At 44.1% G+C, this 19,690-nt stretch overlaps 1 protein-coding gene across 1 annotated transcript in view; it reads right to left on the bottom strand.

Moving 5' to 3' along the window:
• The window catches only part of TYMP (thymidine phosphorylase), a 190,694-nt gene extending 171,208 nt beyond the window's left edge, over window positions 1-19,486 (bottom strand). The window contains exon 1 of the mRNA XM_082256570.1: window positions 19,222-19,486. The gene's annotated coding sequence lies outside the window, so the exon portion shown is untranslated. The remainder of the gene's footprint in view (window positions 1-19,221) is intronic.
• Between the last annotated feature and the right edge of the window lie 204 nt (window positions 19,487-19,690).

The following is a 19,690-nucleotide window of genomic DNA, read 5'->3' as shown; positions in this document are numbered from 1 at the left end:
GGGGAATGGAGACTGGGCTCCCAATTCCCTGCTTTATCTCCCGCTGGGGAATGGAGACTGGGCTCCCAATTCCCAAAAAATCACACTGCCGCTGGGGAGGGAGGACACTGCTCTCCTCTCCCGGCACTTCACACTGCCTTCCTGGCATATCACTCTGCTGCTGGGGGGCAGGAACAACTACCTCTGCCCCCTGTAACTCAGCCAGCCGCTGGGGAGGGAGGACGCTGCTCTCCTCTCCCTTTACTTCACACTGCCACTGGGGAATGGAGACTGGGCTCCCAATTCCCTGCAGGACCGGTGGAGAGACCTCGGTCCCATCTCTACCGGCCACCTGGGGTTCTTCCCAGTAAAACTTTACCATCTCGTCCCCTCTGAATGGGTCTGGCTCTGGGTCTGTCCTGCTGCTCTTCTGCTGAGCCTTCTCATAGTATTGGAACAGCTGCTGGTAGCCCTGTTCTAGCTCCATCTCCCGGGTCACCAGGTGGACCAGGTCTTGCTCAATTTCGTGAGCGTCGTCCCAGTCATACCTGCTCTCCCTCCACTCCAAGAGATCACTGAACCGGGCTTGTGTAGGGCTCCCAAATTCCAGCTCTGAAAAAGACTCCCATAACAAGCCAGGACCATCAAACTCCTCTCCCTCTGGCTTGTCATGCTCGGCTGTCCAGGGCAGGTACTGTGCAACATACCACCACAGCGCCTGGTAGGCATCCTCCAGCCACATCTCCTGCCATACCCGGAGCTCCGCAGGGCTACTCGCTTCTGCAACCGCTGGTCTTCCTTGGGGAGTCTCTCACCCTGCTGGTACTCCACAATGCCCAGTGCCTGGTACCAGATGCCTTTACGGACTGCATCTCGGTCATCCATGGCACCCTCATCGAACTCCACTGCTGGTTCCATGCTGGTGCTGTCAGGGTCGCTGTACTGGGACATGCGTTGCCCTTAATTGGAAAATCCAGAGCAATGGTGTCTCCTGTAGCTGTCCTTCTGGCTGTAGGAACGATCCCGCTGCTTGCCACCAATTGTTACGGAACAGGACACCCCTGAGCAGGTACCTCCGTTGACAGATGCTCCTAGTGCTTCCCGAGGGCTCCAAGCACTCCACCAGACACCGTAAGCACTTCAGACTCCACAAACCACCGCAGCTTGGTTAGGGTCTTGGCATCTCCTACCCACCCTGGACCAACGACAAGGCTTCAGGTTCCTGTGGGTGAACCTCTTTCCCCAGAGAGTGCAGCAGAACAAGCTCTTACACAAGCTCTTACAAGAGCTTAGTGATTCTCTAAGGGAGTATGGAAGACCATAGCAATCCCTGCAGCAGATTCCCCCAATAACGAGACAAAGCTCCGAGATGAGGGTAAAACAGGAACAACATCAACATTTATTGGAATAACACAGCACACTTTTATACAGAAATTGGAACATCCTTCCCCCAACAACCGCTTTCCCATTGGTCAATTGTAAAGTACTTGCAGTTCCCAATAAGGTCCTCTCCAGCCCATGCAAATGAGGACTTGAAAATTAGTCAACAGGGATTGGTCAGATAGCTTTGACCAATGCAAGGAGGGCTGCTATGCAAATGAGGACTTGAGAATGAGTCAACAGGCATTGGTCAGATAGCTTTGACCAATGCAAGGAGACAGAAGCCCCAGGGGGCAATCAATGTAAACTATAGTCAGACACAGAACAATGGTTCCCTAACGAGCCCTCAATACACATTCCTCTGAGTGTCAATACCTCCCTTAGCAGACAACAGGTGAGCTCATTAGCACACCTCACAAAAGGGGAATGGGGAGCCACCTTAGACAGTCTGTCTCCTCAGAACTTCCTGGGATGACCATATTAGGAGTGGACTTCCTGTGCCTTACAGTTTACAGGAAGAAGGTTTAGCTTCCAAGATAGAGGCAAGACTCCATTATCCACATGGGGACCCAAATACAGTATTATGCTTTAAAATATATAAAGTTACTTTTTATACATTAAACATAGACATGTTACATATCCCCAGATAACTCAGGTCGGAGTGCACATTATTAGGTGAATAGCACTCAGACCCCACGAATACAGTTTAATCGCCATGGAGCCAAATTCTTTTAAAGCCTGGTCCATAGTCCAAAGGCAGCAGGCGGGCAACCAGGCTCCTCCAATGCAATGGGGCGAGATTGGTCTCGTCACAACCTCCATGACATTATCAAGGAGCTGGTGGATGTTAGAGACCTTGCACTCCTTCACCTTCCATTTGAGGATGCCCCATAGATTCTCAATAGGGTTTAGGTCTAGAGATATGCTTGGCCAGTCCATCACCTTTACCCTCCGCTTCTTTAGCAAGGCAGTGGTCATCTTGAAGGTGTGTTTCATGTTGGAATACTACCCTGCAGCTCAGTCTCCAAAGGGAGGGGATCATGCTCTGCTTCAGTATGTCACAGTACATGTTGGCATTCATTGTACCCTCAATGAACTGTAGCTCCCCAGTGTTGGCAGCACTCGTGCAGCCCCATACCATGACACTCCCACCATCATGCTTGACTGTAGTCAAGACACACTTGTCTTTATACTTCTTACCTGGTTGCCGCGACACACGCTTGACACCATCTAACCAAATAAGTTCATCTTGGTCTCATCATCAGACCACAGGACATGGTTCCAGTAATCCATGTCCTTAGTCTGCTTGTCTTCAGCAAACTGTTTGCAGGCTTTCTTGTGCATCATCTTTAGAAGAGGCTTCCTTCTGGAATGACAGCCATGTAGACAAATTTGATGCAGTATGCGGCGTATGGTCTGAGCACGGACAGACTGACCCCCGACCCCCTCAATCTCTGCAGCAATGCTGGCAACACTCATAAGTCTATTTCCCAAAGTCAGCCTCTGGATATGACGCTGAGCACGTGCACTCAACTTCTTTAGTCGACCATGGCGAGGCCTGTTCTGAGTGGAACCTGTCCTGTTAAAAAAATATCTTTTCTTTCCCTAGTTGGGGTATACACAGAGGTTATATTTATCTCCTCTCTGAACAGATATTTATCTGTATTGGAAAGTGGAATAAGTGGGAGTTTACATGGGACCTGAGAAGGCTCTTGTGCTGATCGCTTTAATGTGGAAGGACAGACTGCTTGCTGGAAGGCTATTGGTATGTCAATGGTGCATGGGAACATGAATACAGTGCCTTGCAAAAGTATTCGGCCCCCTTGAACTTTGCGACCTTTTGCCACATTTCAGGCTTCAAACATAAAGATATAAAACTGTAATTTTTGTGAAGAATCAACAACAAGTGGGACACAATCATGAAGTGGAATGAAATTTATTGGATATTTCAAACTTTGTTAACAAATAAAAAACTGAAAAATTGGGCGTGCAAAATTATTCAGCCCCTTTACTTTCAGTGCAGCAAACTCTCTCCAGAAGTTCAGTGAGGATCTCTGAATGATCCAATGTTGACCTAAATGACTAATGATGATAAATAGAATCCACCTGTGTGTAATCAAGTCTCCATATAAATGCACCTGCACTGTGATAGTCTCAGAGGTCCGTTTAAAGAGCAGAGAGGATCATGAAGAACAAAGAACACACCAGGCAGGTCCGAGATACTGTTGTGGAGAAGTTTAAAGCCGAATTTGGATACAAAAAGATTTCCCAAGCTTTAAACATCCCAAGGAGCACTGTGCAAGCGATAATATTGAAATGGAAGGAGTATCAGACCACTGCAAATCTACGAAGACCTGGCCGTCCCTCAAAGTTTTATATCTTTATGTTTGAAGCCTGAAATGTGGCAAAAGGTCGCAAAGTTCAAGGGGGCCAAATACTTTTGCAAGGCACTGTATATATATATATATATATATATATATATATATATATATATAGTTATAGTGCAGTCAGCTGTGAGTGGGTATGTTACATAGTTACATAGTAGGTGAGGTTGAATAAAGACAATAGTCCATCCAGTTCAACCTGTGTAGGTGTGTGTGGCTGTAATCATCTCTCATACCCCTGAATGTTCTGATCCTTGAGATGCACGTCCAATAGTCTTTTGAAAGCCACCATACTCTTGTGGTAGAGAATTCCACAATCTTGTAGCCCTAACAGTAAAGAACCCCCCACGTTGCCTGAGGTTAAAACGCTTCTCCTCTAATCGCATTGTATGCCCCCGAGTCCTCATGCAATCCCTTCGACTAAACAGCTTTTTTTCTAAGCTGGAATCCCCATTGAGATATTTAAAAATTGCTATCATGTCCCCCCTCAGACGTCTCTTCTCCAGGGAGAATAAATCAAGCGATTGCAGACGCTCTTCATAATCAAGGTCCTCCAATCCCCTAATTAGTTTAGTTGCCCTTCTCTGGACTCTCTCCAGCTCCAACACATCCCTCCTGAGGACTGGCGACCAGAACTGGACAGAATACTCCAGATGCGGTCGGACCAGAGTTTTATAAAGTGGAAGGATTATAGTCTTATCTCTGGAATACATCCCTTTTTTTATGCATGCTAATATTCTGCTAGCTTTGGCAGCTGCCGCCTGACATTGCATGCTGTTGCCTAGTCTATCATCAACCAACACTCCCAGATCTTTCTCCATTTTTGATTCCCCCAAGGGTTCCCCTCCTAACGTGTATTGTGCTTTTATGTTTCTAGTCCCCAAGTGCAAAACCTTACACTTCTCTACGTTAAACCTCATTTGCCAAGTCATTGCCCACTCCGTTATTTTGTCCGGGTCATTCTGTAGGATATCTGCTTCATGCTGTGTGGTTATTGCCCTGCCCAATTTTGTGTCATCTGCAAAAACTGCTATTGTACTACTGACCCCGACCTCAATGCTGTTTATGAATAAATTGAACAAGGTTGGTCCCAGGACTGAGCCCTGGGGCACCCCGCTTACAACCTCAGACCAGTCTGAGTATGCGCTGTTTATTACCACCCTTTGGACACGCCCTTTTAGCCAGTTCTGTATCCAAAAGCACACCCTGCTATCGATACCTGCAGACCTTATTTTATAAATTAAGCGCTTGTGGGGAACTGTATCAAACGCCTTAGCGAAATCTAGGTACACCACATCCACTGGTCTGCCCCTATCTAGCTCACAGCTCACCTCCTCGTAGAATGCTAATAGATTGGTTTGACAAGAACGCCCATTTGTAAACCCGTGCTGGTTACTGCTGATGATGTTGTTGTCTTTAGCAAACTCTACGATATAGACCCTTATCATCCCCTCCAGAAGTTTACATACTATCGATGTCAAACTGACAGGCCTATAATTTCCCGGGACATGCCTCTGACCCTTTTTGAATATCGGAATCACGTTAGCTTTCCTCCAATCTCCTGGTACTTCTCCTGACCTAATACTGTCCGCAAAGATCAGGAACAGTGGTCTGGATATAACCTTACTGAGTTCCTTGAGTACTTTCGGATGCACGCCATCCGGGCCTGGTGATTTGTTTGTGTTAAGTTTATCCAGCCTTTCCCTGATTTCACCCTCAGTTAGCCATAGCGGCAAGTCCTGTGTATTACTACTAACCAAACAGTCATGGTCAGTGTACCCCTCCGTTTCCTGTGTAAATACTGACGAGAAAAAAGCATTCAGCACGGTTGCTTTTTCAGTGTCCTCTGTAACCATCCTCCCATCATTGTTAATTATGTGTGCAATATGCTCTGCCCTAGTTTTTTTGCTATTGATATACTTAAAGAATTTCTTTGGGTTTTTTTTACTATCCTCCGCTATTTGTCGCTCGAAGTCTATTTTAGCCATCTTGATTTCGTGTTTACACTTCTTATTTGCCTCCTTGTATTGGTCGAAAGCCAATACTGTGCCTTCTGATTTATATTTCCTGAAGGCCAATTTTTTTCCCCTAATAAGGTTTTTTACGCTACGGTTTAGCCAGCCAGGTTTGGCTTTGTCTCTTCTAAATTTATTTCCCATAGGAATGCACTGTAAGATGCCTTTGCTTAATATGTTCCTAAAGCATTCTCATTTTTCCTCTGTGGTCAGGGATCCTAGGGTTCGGTCCCAGTTTACCCTTTCCATCAATGAGAACAATTTTGGAAAGTTTGCCCTTCTGAAGTTAAGGGTTCTTATGTTCCCCACTTGCCTTGTTCTATTGTTATTTACACTAAATGTGATCATCCTGTGATCGCTAGAGCCCAGGTTGCCTTTGACTCCTACCTCCGAGATTATGTCTGGGTCATTAGTGATCAATAGATCCAGGACTGCATTTTCTCTAGTCGGAGAGTCCACCAACTGTGACATGTAGTTGTCCTGTAAGGTTTCCGTGAATAGACGGGCCTTCTGTGAGTGTGTAGTCCCCTCTCCCCAGTCAATGTCGGGATAATTGAAGTCCCCCAATATGATGACAGATCCTAGCTTTGCCACTTTACCCAACAGTGCTAAAAATTCCAGCTCTACCTCCTCCCCCTTGTTTAGGTGGCCTATAGCAAACCCCCACAATTACTTTTCCCTTTTCTCCTTCCCTAAGGAGTTCTACCCACACGGATTCTAACTCCATACTCATCCCTTCCGTAATGTCACTCCGCTCTATCACCCTTACATTGTTCTTGACATAGAGACATACCCCTCCCCCTCTTTTTCCTATCCTGTCCTTCCGGTACACCGAATACCCTTGGATATTTGCCAGCCAGTCATGTGAGGGGTCGAACCAAGTCTCCGCTATTCCCACAAGGTCTATGTCCTCTTCATGAACTAACATTTCCAACTCATCTATTTTATTAGCTAGGCTCCTGGCATTAACATATACCCCTCTTAGTTTTACGGAAGTTAAACGTGATTGGTGGTTATGTTTATTCCTGTTCGGTCTGAGGTTCTCCCGCACAGACCTACCGATTGACGTTGTGGACCTACTGTTGCTGCTGACCCTACAACTGCCTTCAGTCCTTTGCTCCCTCCTGACTGACTCTACTTCTGAGCCCTCCCCCCCCCCGTCTCCTAGTTTAAAAGCCCCTCCAACTTGGTGGCCATCTTTCTCCCCAAAAGAGCTGTACCGTCCCCATTAAGGTGCAGCCCATCCTTACTAAAGAGCTGGTAGCCGACTGAGAAGTCAGCCCAGTTCTCCAGGAACCCAAACCCCTCTTTCCTACACCAATTCCTTAGCCACTTGTTAAGTTCCCTAATCTCCTTCTGCCTCTCCTGTCAACTAGGCAGGTTGAGAGGCTCCAGGAGGATTGTTTTATTTGGAGGACATTGGCTTTTAAGTTTCCTCGTTGTTTTGTAAAGTCCAGTTGTGGACCTGGGGCCTGGAGATTTTGCAGTGATCTGGGTGGGAGGAAATCTCCAATCCTGGGACCAGGTCTTGGGAACAGCCAGCACACTGATTGTACAGGTGGGTCTGGGCCTTTTAGTAGAGACAGGACCAGGGTTCTGGGCTCCACCCTCCCGAGGAGTCCTGGCAAGCAAGGGAGAAGTGTGCATGGCTGCAAGGTGCAGTATGACAGAGCAGACGGAGGGCCCAAACCTGTGGGATTGAGCAGCAAGGAAGCTGTGAAAGGAGAGTGTCAGTAGGGGTACAGAGTGTGTACCAAACAGGGACACTACAGGAACAAGAGGACCGAGGTCAAAGCCTGAGCCGCAGCGCTGACCTGAAAGCCAGGTGGCTTGGTATTATTCGCTTATTATTTCTTTACTGCTGTGTAAAGTTGAAACCCCTGCGTGGGAATCCTGGATGGACTATGTTTTTCCTTTTTCTTTAATAAAAGTGGGCCAGATTCTACATTTAAGCTAAATAACCTCTGCATTTGCTGTGCAAGTAGGATGCAAAAGATCTCTAATTAGCTGGAAATTACCACTTGTTCAAAGGAATAATATATTTGCAAGATGGTTTGTCCCTGAAAGGGAATTGCACATTTTCTGTACTGTTTATAAAAACTATGAATGACTTTACTAATTGTCAAATAAATATTTACTTTTTAAGGAATTTTGGCAAAATTTCGTGCTGGTACATTAGTGTTTCTCAATTGTCCCAATAATATAGAGGAATCAGGTAGTAGGTTACAGGCTAGGGCCATTCTTGTACACACTTTAATTTTCTCTTGCTATGGTCCTAAAAGCCCAGCTCTGAGAACTAACAGCACTGGGCTCCTGACACCAAAACCCAACAAAATGCATTTGTCACTGTGAGATCCTTTCTAGGTGAAGAATGGACTGAAACATTAAATGTAACCTCATACAGCAGTTTCTATGAAGTTTGACACAAAGTAATCTCTTTGCCTGGCAAATTTGTGAATAGAGCTTTTTAGGTTTATTCAAGAATGCTTGGCAGGCATGACACATGTACACTTCTTCTACAGCCTGTATTTATGGGAAACTCTTTTCAAAAGGGAGTTCTATCAGAGCCCCAACTTTTCCCTCTTTCTCCGCCAGAAACTCTGCTATTTGGTAGCGTGTGTTGTGCTTCTGGGCATATTAAATCTAGACAGTTTTCTTCATCTGAAGATGCCTACGCACATTCCATTCTGATTATACAATCTACAGCAACTATGCATGTGAGGGCCTTCCTAACTGAATATAAAAATATTTATTTTACTTATCATTTAGGTAGGTCCTGTAAGGCCTCATTCACATGGACTCTGAGCACCCTACACCATGATTTGGCTGTTTGTTTATGTGGCTAGAGCTCCTAGATCCGCATGCAGGCAACCCATGTAAGTCTAGGGGTCGCAATTGCTGCATGGATACAGCCATTCCTTCTAATTTGACATTCATGCAGGTGGCTGAGGCCCTAAGTGTGTCCAGCTCAAGAAGAGTGACTACACACACTGAGGCTGATTTACTAAAGGAGCTTAAAGCGGAGCTCCACCCAAAAAGGGGAAGCCTCGCTTGTTCAAACCCCCCCCCCCCTTCCACTGCCACATTTGGCACTTTTTGGGGGAAGAGCATACCTGCTCCCTCTACCGAGTAAGATTGCCGATCGGCGATGCATTTCCAGCCCCTGCCTCCTTCCCTCCACTGCCTTCTGGGCAGGAGAAGCCGAGCATGCGCAGTAGGAAGCTGGCTGTGAAGCCCGAAGGCTTCACTGCCGTTTTCCCTTACTTATAATGCTGGTGCCTGCACCCGAAGCCAACTTACAAATTGACTTGGAGTGCCGATGACGAGGGGTTTCTGGACAGGTAAGTGTCCTTATTTTAAAAGTCAGCAGCTACAGTATTTGTAGCTGCTGACTTTTCTTTTTTTTTCCAGACTGGAGCTTCTTTTTAAGATGAGGCTTCACTTAACAGCACTGATTAGCTGCACTGATGGACACTGATAGGCTGCACTGATGGGCACCAATGAGGTTGCACTGATGGGAACTGATTTGACTGCACTGATGAGCACTGATGAGGTTGCACTGATGGGCAATGATGATGCTGCCCTAATAAGCTGCACTGATGGGCACTAATGAGACTGCACTGATGAGCATTGGGCATTGAAAAGCTTTACTGATGGGCACTGATGAGGATACACAGATAAGGCGGCATTGATGGGCACTGATAGGTGGCACTTGTGACAGACCAAACTGTTGCCTACCAACTATGGGCCCTGGCTTTTGAGAGGCTCCATTCTTTGAAAGGTCTGTGCCCGGGGGGCCTTTGGAGTGGTTCTGCTTCAGATTCGGGTCCATGCTCCTTGAAAAAACACAGACTTTGGGAACCTAGTACCTGGATACAGAATTGTGGTCTCTGTGCCCAAACCAACATTGATTGCTTCAACCCCCTTCTAGACTCAGAGACTCTAAGCAGAAGATTATAATCAGCTTCAAACAACCTGGTGCTTGTGTCTTTTGTTGTTATGTGTAATCTATTTATTAAAGTGTCTTTCTGTCATTGTATTATTCCCCATTGTGTGCCTCCTAGGTGTGACTCCCCATTGTTTCTGAGGGTGACATAGATCATTTTTGGGCAATTTGGGGCAATTTTTAGGCATTTTACCAAGGCACCCTCTAAGAACCCAGGAGGCACCCTGTTAGATGAAATACATTATTCCCTATGTCCAGAGAAGCTTCAATCAACTAATCCCGTGCAGATGAAATGCCCGTTTTTGTGGTTCAATCACTTTTATTGTTTTTTTTTGCAGTGCATTACAAACAATGCATCATACAGATTAGTAATAACTGTTGATACAGATCCATTTTTTTTAGAGATAAAACAATTTAACCTGCCAAAAGGTAGGTCATTGAAAACCGAAAGTACAAGTCATTTATTTTAGAATGATTGAAGCAGGACAAGAGGAAATACTGTAGGTCTTGTTGGCTCGTCAATCCATGCCTGAAATACCTGTTTGTACACTCCGCCAAACACTTTATGAGAATTTGTTCCCCAAAGACTACTCAGAAACCACGTGAACATGTGTTTGGGCGTGAGATTGAAAGTACATGTTAGAAAGAAGAATGCCCTTTTACAAAAAATTTAGGTTGTTTACTAAAGGAAAAGTAGCTGTTCAATTTACATATAATACTGAGTTTGTTTCTTGTCAGCAAACATGTACTACACAATGGATTTTGGTTAATATACATACATTTATCTTGATTTGTTTTATATTATTCATGTTTGATTTCCAGCACAGTATTGTGTGGACCATGTATGCAGATTTGTGGTCGTTCTTATCTCATGGTGTCTATGTGTAGGCACATACGATGTGACATATGCATTTTTTGTATGGTTTGTCCTCAGTTTTTGTAACATCCACATATCCCTCAAGATTTTAGACAATTTCTATGGATTTATAAGTTTCTTTCAGATTTTGTTTTTATTTTTTGTATATGTATGAAGTCAGTGACTGTCTATAGCAGCTTAATTAGGCACCGAGTATTTTCAGCTCTATCTATAATATAAAGGGTTTGTAACCCTAAACTATTGCCTTGCTGCCAGCCCCTCTCTTTTAATCTCCTATCTGCATTGTACAACTGTTTGCATGAAACAATGCCTCTAAATACCTCTTTGAGAAGTGTCTTTAAGCCTATCACGTGACTCCCAGCCGCTCTGATAACACAATTCAGGGCTTCATGACAGAGGCACGCAGGCTGACCACGGTGGTCAGGGCTCATTAGCCGTGATTATCATGGTCAGCACAGAGAGGAGGACACAGGAAGTGGTAGGATCAGCCAGGTTTTTTACAGTTTCCAGAGGGGCAGGTTAGACAGCACAAGTACTGGGCAACAAACACTTTAAGAGTTAACATCACAGGTGCAACATAGGTTATGACTGAGCAAAGTTTTTCGTGAAGCGCATCAACCCTGCTGCTGTCTTTCTGTATCATGATTGTATCATGCATGTTTTGATACTTTCTATGGATTTTATGGAATAAAGTTTCTCGACCTCTGCAATCTGGAGTGCAGTCATCTTCTCTTCTACATTAGACACCCTCCCAGAAGAGGACGACCACACTGTAGCCGTCTTTTGGCTAGCGGCGTTGGCAAGTGGGAGTTGGATGTGGACAGCTGTCAAAAGCCCAGGCGCCAGGACACAATTTCTAGTCGCCATGGTGACCTGGTGCCTGGGATTTGTTGAGCCCTGCCACACACAGTGAGGCACAGCCCGCCCTCTGCTCTCAGCTCACAAGAGTTGATTGACAGCAGCAGGAGCCAATGACTCCCTCTACTGCCATGCTTCCTGTGAGAGAGGGGAGAGAAGAGCAGCACTGCTGCAAACAGGCCCAGCATTGGATTAAGATTGGGCTCAGGTAAGTACTTCAGGGGGGACTGGAGGAAGCTGACATGGAAAGGTTTATACCTTAATGCAGAGAACGCATTAAGCTAAAACACCTTTTACCTTTACAACCACTTTAACCACTTCAACAATTAAACTGAACAATCTATCCTTTTAACTGTTTATTTTCCTTTGTTAGATAACAAACAGAATCATAGAGAAATGTCTTAAGGCCGGGTTTACACAGAGTAACTACATGCCTGCCCCATGCAGGTCTGTGTTCTGCTGACACAGGGATGGGACACAGGGATGTACAGGGGTTCCATGTATCCCTGTGCTGGCAGTCTCTATGTTGTCTTTTGGGATGCAATGGACATAGCCATTGTGCCCCAATATGACAGTCATGTGGGTGCGGATGCATGTCACTGAACTCATCCAGGGTGTGTTCGTGGTCATGCACCCGCACCTGCATGGATATCATATTGGGAGCAGTGGCTGCATCTATGCAGCAGCTGCATCCCAAAAGACAACAATGGGACTTTTGGCATGGTGATGCACAAACACCTGTGCATCCCCATGTCAGCAGAATGCGTTCCTGCATGGGGCTTGCATGTAATCGCTCCATGAGGCCAAACACAACAGAACACATGAGACACATGTCCACAGAAGTACTTACTCGTATGACTACTTATTCATAGTCAGGAAGATACTTAATAAAAGAACATATAGATGAGTTCTTGTTGGAAAAAAGTTTTTTTAAGAATGGACTGCATGGATTCATGAAAGATAGAAGTTGTCAGACAAAATCTAAATTTTTTTATATGAGGAGGTAAGTAAACCCTTGGACAGAGGGGTGGCTTTTGACGTAGTATACTTGGATCTTGCAAAAGCGTTTGACACAGTTCCTCACAAATAGCTAATGTGTATGGTAAAGTCTACAGGCTTGGAAAGATTTGTTTGTAAATGGATAGACAACTGGCTAATAGACCGATTTCAGAGAGTAGTGGTTAATGATTCTTACTCTAAATGGTCTAAGTTATAAATGGTGTACCCCAAGTGTTGGGACACTTACTTTGTAATATATTTATAAATTATATAGGGTCTGGGATTAAAAGTACCATTTCAGTGTTTGCAGATGACAACAAGCTATGCAGTGGAATAACATCCTCATAGGATGTCTTCAATTTATAAGCCAACCTCAATGCACTGTTTAATTGGGTGAGGTTTAAAATGAGGTTTAATGTTTATGAATGTAAAGTTATGCATTTGGGGGCTAAGAATATACATGCATCATACATACTAGGGGGAGTACAACTGGGGGAATTAATGGAGGAGAAGGATTTGAGTGTTTTGGTAGATCACAAGCCTATTTGAGTGTTTTGGTAGATCACTAGCATGCAATGCCAAGCTGCGGTTTCCAAACCGATCAAACTCTTTTCTTTTATTAAGAGAGGTATGGACTCCAGAGAGAGCGATGTAAATCATTAGTAAGAACTAGTGATCAACCTGAATGCGGCTTTGATTGGGTCTTCTCTTCAGCGGCCGTGCAGGTAGGATGCCCGGGTCTCCTGGTGGGACGGGAGACCCCGGACAAGCCGTGGAAGGCGATGGGAGGGGGGGAGACGTCCCCTCCCGCTCCTTGTAATGACAGCCGAGCGGCAGCTATGGACTCCGGTACCGGGGTGATGCCTCTAGCTGCAGGCATCACTCAGGTACAGCACTTTCCCGAAATATCGGCAATATCGGTAGCCTCAGGGGCCGATTCCGATATATCGGGGAAAGTGCATATCGGCCCCCGCTATATCGGCATTGCCGATAATCGGTTGATCCCTAGTAAGAACTCATCTGGAATATGCAGTTCAGTTTTGGGCACCAGTTCTCAAAATGGACATGGGGAAGTGCAGAGAAGGGCAACCAAACTGATAAGGGGCATGAAGAAGCTCAGCTTTGAGGAAAGATAAGAGGAACTGAATTTATACTCTTGAGAAGAGGAGATTAAGGGTGATATGATCAACATGTGTATATACATAAGTGGTCCATATAGTGAAATTGATGTTGAGTTATTCACTTTAAGGTCATCACAGAGGACAAGGGGGCACTCTTTACGTCTGGAGGAGAAGAGATTTCAGCTCCAAATACGTAAAGGTTTCTTCACAGTAATAGCTGTGGAAATGTGGAATAGACTTCCCAAAGAGCTAGTTCTGGCCAGCTCTGTAGATTGCTTTAAGAAAGGACTGGATTCCTTCCTAAATGTACATTATATAACTGGACACTAACATTTATAGGTAAAGTTGATCCAGGGAATATCCAATTGCCTCTTGGGGGATCAGAAATCCCCCTGCTACAGCAAATCGGATCATGCTTTGCTGGGGTTTTTTGCCTTCCTCTGGATCAACTGTGGGTATAGGATTGTGTATATGGGATTGTATGATATACAGTATCTCACAAAAGTGAGTACACCCCTCACATTTTTGTAAATATTTTATTATATCTTTTCATGTGACAACACTGAAGAAATGATACTTTGCTACAATGTAAAGTAGTAAGTGTACAGCTTGTATAAGTGCCCGTTCACATGCGAGCAACGCGCCGCGACCTCGGAGCGGCCGCCACGGACTTCATAACATTGAAGTCTATGGCGGTCGCCCCAAAGAAGCTCCGGACCCTTTTTCTAAGTCGGAGTGACTTGTGTCGCTCCTATTAGAACGGGTCCGCAGCTTCCCTATGGGAGGCGACCTACGGCGACCTGTGAGGCGACCAGGTCGCCTCACAGGTCGCCCTAGTGTGAACCGGAACTAACAGTGTAAACTTGCTGTCCCTTCAAAATAACTCAATACTCAGCCATTATTGTCTGAACCGCTGGCAATAAAAGTGAGTACACCCCTAAGTGAACATGTCCAAATTGGGCCCAATTAGCCATTTTCCCTCTCCAGTGTCTTGTGACTCGTTAGTGTTACAAGGTCTCAGGTGTCTCAGAGCTCTGAAGAAGGGAGCTTGACTCCCGAAATGCGTTAGCGGTCGTATCTTTAAGGACATGTTCCAGTACATGTGTGACGGGAATTTGTAACACAATTTTATTTCTTCATGTCTGTGAGTATGCATTTGGCATTTTATTAAAATTTTATACAGTGACCACGGGTAATGCACTAGGTGTTTGTGCCTCCTTTTCCTTTTTTTTTTTAAGGTCTCAGGTGTGAATGGGGAGCAGGTGTATTAAATTTGGTTTTATCACTCTCACTCTCTCATACTGGTCACTGGAAGTTCAACATGGCACCTCATGGCAAAGAACTCCCTAAGGATCTGAAAAAAGAATTGTTGCTCTACAAAAAGATTGACTAGGCCAGTGATGGCGAACCTTTGCACTCCAGATGTTTTGGAACTACATTTACCATGATTCTCAACTACACTGCAGACTGCATGAGCATTATGGGAAATGTAGTTTCAAAACTTCTGGGGTGCCAAGGTTCGCCATCACTGGCCTAGGCTATAAGAAGATTGCCAAGACCCTGAAACTGAGCTGCAGCACGGTGACCAAGACCATACAGCGGTTTAACAGGATAGGTTCCACTCAGAACAGGCCTCGCCATGGTCAACCAAAGAAGTGCATGTGCTCAGCATCATATCGATAGGCTGTCTTTGGGAAATAAACATATGAGTGCTCCCAGCATTGATGCAGAGGTTGAAGGGGTGGGGGGTCAGCCTGTCAGTGCTCAGACCATACGCCACACACTGCATCAAACCGGTCTGCGTGGCTGTCATCCCAGAAGGAAGCCTCTTCTAAAGATGATGCACAAGAAAGCCCCCAAACAGTTTTCTGAAGACAAGCAGACTAAGGACATGGATTACTGGAACAATTCCCTGTGGATTGATGAGACTAAGATCAACTTATTTGGTTCAGATGGTGTTATGCGTGTGTGGCGGCAACCAGGTGAGGAGTACAGAGACAAGTGTGTCTTGCCTACAGTCAAGCATGGTGGTGAGAGTGTTATGGTCCGGAACTGGAGAGCAACAGTTCATTGAGGGAACTTCGAATGGCAACATGTACTGTGACATACTGAAGCAGAGCATGATCCAGTGGCGTACCAACGAGGGGTGAGGGGGGGTGGGCTGCCCTGGGCACCACGCACTGGGTGGGTGTCAGGCCAGTGCTGCCGGGCCGGCCCGCATCTCTGTGTGAAGGCAGCTCCTTCAGTCCATGCTGCTCGAGGGGGCGGAGGGAAGAAGGTGAGTGCCGGTGCCCGGGCAGCATCGTGTGTGTGCTGGATAGGAGGAGCAGTGGGGCTGGTGAATATAGAGGAATTGATCTTTCCATATTACTCCTGCAGCCGCTGAATGCCTGATTCTCCTCCTCTCCCTCATGCAGGCATTCAGCGGCTGCAGGAGGAATATGGAAAGATCAATTCCTCTATATGCAGCCGCCCCACCACTCCTCCTATACAACTTCTTTTGCTGGCCCCCCAGTGCTGTCCAGCCCCCTCGCCCCCAGTGCTCCATAGCCCCTGCCCCGGTGCTTTTTAGCTCCCCTCAGTGCTTTCCACCCCCCTGTTCTCCCTGGCTCCCCCCTCAGTGATTTCCACTCCCCCCCCTGCTCTCCATCCCCCTGGTTTTCCCTGCCCCCCCCCCAGTGCTCTTCACCCCCCCCCCCCAGGCTTCTAGCATTGTGGGTGTTGATTTTATCTGTAAGAAATGTTTTAGTGTAGGTTTCATAGGCACAATCAACACCCAAAGACCAATTTTTCCGCACCTGTTTGACAGGTGCATATTATTTCAATTTTTAAAAGCAAGGCAATTCTTGCTTTAATCAAGAGTACCTCTATAGGGTTACGGTGTGAAGGCACCACGGACACCCAAGACCAATTTCCTCGCACCTGTTGACAGGTGCAAATCATTTACATTTTTAAAAGAAAGGCAATTCTTGCTTTCATCAAGAGTACCTCTACAGGGTTACGGTGTGAAGCAGTGTTAATTTTGGCAGCAAATTTCAATTTAGTTTTAGTCTTAGTCTTAGGACTAAAATGGCATTTTAGTTTTAGTCCTATTTTAGTCTTTTGCAAGTGTTTTAGTTTTAGTCGTATTTAGTCGACTAAAACTCCAGTATGTAGGGCGTTTTAGTCGACTAAAACTAATTTTAGTCATCTATAATCAAATGGGTGTAGCTCAATTGTAATTTGTAATGCATTATTTAAGCATTTCTCTACAATTTTCAAACTCATTATATACTACTGCTGGTCCTGGAGTGAAAAATCTAATATGTTATTATTTATGCTTTGAGCATGCACCAGTGTTAATTTTTGGCAGCAAATTTCGATTTAGTTTTAGTTATAGTCTTTTGACTAAAATGCCATTTTAGTTTTAGTCGTATTTTAGTCTTAAGACTAAAATGCCATTTTAGTTTTAGTCGTATTTTAGTCATCTGAATTGTGTTAGTCGACGAAAACGTTTTAGTCGGTTTTAGTCGACGAAATTAACACTGGTGTGAAGGCACCTCCGACACCCAAAGACCAATTTTTCTGCACCTGTTACTTCTATCCAAAGTTTGTGAAAGAGACACCAGAATTTATCCAAAAAAATCTCTAAACATTGTGGCCTCATCATACAGACTGGCTCCCCAAGCCGTTGTTTACAATATAAAGAAAGCTGGCAGGGAAAATTTCATTTTTTTATGGCTTTATAAATGCAATTACTGCTGCAGCAACTTCTTTACCCAGTACAGATGTTCCACTTTACAGGCAGACTAAGGGGACCCCCCAGGCACTATATTGAAAGGAATTTTTAATTTTATTGTTATTTCTCATTTTTATGCCTTCATTTTAAGGATCAGTAAATCACTGCTCATTTTAAAAAGACATTTTTTACAAACTTTCTTTTCATGTCCCCCAGGGCAGTACCCGGACCCCCATAACCACTGTATGCCCAATTACTTGTATACAAGCCTTCAAAATGGGCACTTTTGATTTTTCAAGTACGGGTCCCATAAACTTCAATGGGGTTCATTATTCGATTCTTAACTTTCGCAATGTTTGAAAGTTCTGGTGCGAACTGAAAATGGGGTCGTTCGGCCCATCCCTAGTTTCTATTTTATATTCCATATCATTTTCTTCACTTGTATACACAGATCATTGGATGTTAATGCATGCAGTATTTGCATTACAAAGTCAGACGCTTTGTTAGTAGCCTCTGAAGTGCAACCCGAATGTGGATTGGGCTTCAAAGGAAAGAGAAATTAAGACGCATTTCTTTATCTACCCTAAAGTTCCAAGGTTTAAAGTGCAACAAACATCACAACGCTGTCCTGGTAATAGAATGGATCAGTGCAGAACAGAACGAATGTCACTTTTATGAGATCTGTGTGATTAGTGCTTTACTCACTGAGCTGCATGAACCCATGTTAGCCCAGCCTCTATGGGCAGGTGGATGTAAATGGATGTGCATATAGTTTCACTCTTTTACCTCCTATCCATCACCTTTAGGTCTGATATAAAGGAAAAGAATGAAAACCTTTTCTGTTTTTTTTTTTTTTTTCCGGGATACTGTCACTTAAATGGATGCATGCTGACATATGCCTGCTCATAGACTAACATTGAGCTTCTGTTATTCTGTTAATCTGTTAGATTCTCTTAAAAAAAAAAAAAAAAAAACGAGAAATGAAAATGAGAACAATATTGTTAGTCATTGGTAATAGCAACCAGTAAGGTTTCATTTTATGGGAAAATTAAACAAGAGTATCTGATTGGACACTATGAGCAACGACTCCAATGTAGTTCTCTTTTTTTCTTTTTGGTTTCTCAGGTTTTCATGAATAAGGCTCATAAAGCACAGGATGGACAAGCAGCAGCAACACAAATGTAATAATAATAATAATAATGATAAATTAACAGAGTACAAATGAGCTTCCAAGGAAAGAAAAACATTTGAACAGTAAACCCCTAGATTGCAAAATTTAGAAATAATATAATAGAAATATATTTAATAATGTATTGATAAGATACATTAAATAATGTGTGTGTGTAAATATATATATATATATATATATATATATATATATATATATATATATATATATATATATATATATATATATATATATATATTTATATTCATATTCCAGAGATGCTGGTGGTTAGACTCTGCCTATGCCACATCCCTTGTATACTATAGAAGAAATAAAATTCTCCTTGGTATTGGGACTTAAGACATTGTATATTGGATCATCATGACAAATGAAAAAAAAAAATGTAAATAAAACGAAATGTTTATTAATCCATAGAAACATATAAACAAGATTATAAAATAGTTACACATGCAAGTGAAGATACAAAAAATGCATAGATACATAACAGTGTAGCTACAGCATAATAGCAATGAACTGAAAATGCACTGACTGTGGAGGGTGCAGTGATGTAATTGTTCTTTCTCCAACCCTTTATTACTAATATTATTATTACTATTATTATTATTATTACTAATATTATCAATTGTACTTTACAACAAAATTTCTCTGTGACTTGTAGCACAGAATGTGTAACCCTTCCCTAGCCAGAGAAGCATGCTCATCCTAGAGTGAACAGGGGTGCCCAATCCATGCCATGCCAATCATAAACATCTCACCTGTGTTCTCCTTGCAGAATGACCCCAGGGTGAGTCTTGTGCCCTCTCTCAGGGTGAGTCTTGTGCCCTCTCTCAGGGTGAGTCTTGTGCCCTCTCTCAGGGTGAGCCTTGTGCCTTTAATCAGGGTGCCCTCCTCGGATGCTTCTGCAGTCAGCTGAACTTTTCATATCTGTTTAATTAGCAAACCTTTTTCAAAGCCAAGTCCGAGTGAGAGAGGCGTTTCGAGAGGAGGGACAGGGCAGTGACACCGTCCGATGAATGTGGTCAGGGGACATGACCCGGAGTCTATGTAGTATAGAGATGACACTGACATCGTGCAATCCGTGCCCTGTGCTGCTTTCCTCTACTATAATGCAGATGACAGGTGATCTGTCCGATCATACAGCCTGTATAACACAGAGAAGGAAATCATTTATTAGATCTGATGAGATTATAGCAATTATAGTTAGATTATTACATTTTTGAGTAG

The sequence above is a fragment of the Pelophylax lessonae genome, assembly GCF_965119305.1.
Source record: "Pelophylax lessonae genome assembly, chromosome: 4".
Lineage (NCBI taxonomy): Eukaryota > Metazoa > Chordata > Amphibia > Anura > Ranidae > Pelophylax > Pelophylax lessonae.
Note: the sequence above shows the minus strand (reverse complement) of the source record. Positions and strands in the feature narration are given on the sequence as shown.